Source organism: Macrotis lagotis, chromosome 1 (genome assembly GCF_037893015.1).
Source record: "Macrotis lagotis isolate mMagLag1 chromosome 1, bilby.v1.9.chrom.fasta, whole genome shotgun sequence".
Taxonomy (NCBI): Eukaryota; Metazoa; Chordata; class Mammalia; order Peramelemorphia; family Peramelidae; genus Macrotis; species Macrotis lagotis.
Genome location: NC_133658.1, coordinates 448,904,944 through 448,906,425, shown reverse-complemented (window position 1 = coordinate 448,906,425; position 1,482 = coordinate 448,904,944). Strand labels below are relative to the sequence as shown.

Here is a 1,482-nt window from a genome sequence, read left to right as displayed (position 1 = left end):
GTGCTCACTTAGGCAGCACATAAAATAAAATTGGAACAATGCAGAGAAGATTAGCATGGCCCCTGTGCAAGGATGACATGCAAATTCGTGAAGTGTTCCATATTTTTTATATTATATAGCATCAGTCATCAAAACTGTTTGGTATTGGCTAAGAAAGAGTGGTAGACCAGTGAAATAGACTAGGTGCAATAGCAGTAAATGGTTATACAAATCTGCTGTTTGATAAACCCAAAGACTCCAGCTATTAGGATAAAAACTCTCTTTGATAAAAACTGCTGGGAAAATTGGAAGTTAGTATGGAAGAAACTTAGATTAGACCAACACCTCACACCCTTTGCCAAGATAACAGCCAAATGTTTACAGGATTCAGACATAAAAAACAATACTATAAGCAAATTAGAAGACCAAGGACTAGTTTACCTGTCAGATCTATGGAAAGCGGAGCAGTTTATGACTAAGGAAGAGATGGAGAACATCACCAAAAACAAGCTAGATGATTTCAATTACATTAAACTAAAAAGCTTTTGCAAAGATAAAACCACTATAACATAACCAAGATCAAAAGAAATGTAGTAAACTGGGAAACAATCTTTACAACTAATGATTCTGACAAAGGACTCATTTCTAAAATATACAGAGAACTGAGTCGTATTTTTAAAACAAAAAGCCATTACTCAATTGACAAAAGGTCAAAGGATATGTAAAGGCAATTTACAGATGAGGAGATCAAAGCAATCCATAGCTATATGAAAAATTTCTCCAAATCATTAATTATTAGAGAAATGCAAATTAAAGCTTCTCTGAGGTACCACCTCACACCTTTCAGACTGGCCAATATGACCAGAAAGGATAATGATCATTGTTGGAAGGGTTGTGGGAAATCTGGAACACTATTTCACTGTTGGTGGAGCTGTGAACTCATCCAACCTTTCTGGAGAGAAATTTGGAACTATGCCCAAAGGGCAGCAAAAATGAGCATTCCTTTTGATACAGCAATACCACTACTGGGTCTATACCCTTAAGAGATGATGAAAAAGGGTAAAAAACATCACTTGTACAAAAATATTCATAGCAGCCCTGTTTGTGGTGGCAAAGTATTGGAAATCAAGTAAATGTCCTTCATTTGGGGAATGGCTTAGCAAATTGTGATATATATATATATATATATATATATATATATATATATATATGTCATGGAACACTATTGTTCTATTAGAAAACAGGAGGGATGGGAATTCAGAGAAGCCTGGAGGGATTTGCCTAAACTGATGCTGAGTGAGAGGAGCAGAACCAGGAAAAACACTGTATACCCTAACAGCAACATGGGGGTGATGTTCAACCTTGATGGACTTGCTCATTCCATGAGTGCAACAATCAGGGACAATTTTGGGCTGTCTGCAATGTCAAATACCATCTGTATCCAGATAAAGAACTGTGGAGTTTGAACAAAGTTCAAGGATTATTCCCTTTAATTTAGAAAAG

At 36.1% G+C, this 1,482-nt stretch overlaps 1 non-coding gene across 1 annotated transcript; it reads left to right on the top strand.

Annotated features, from left to right (window-relative positions):
• On the top strand, positions 1-107 carry LOC141510352 (U6 spliceosomal RNA). Its single transcript, XR_012474849.1, has one exon. It is a non-coding gene; the product is annotated as a U6 spliceosomal RNA (small nuclear RNA).
• Positions 108-1,482: the final 1,375 nt, after the last annotated feature.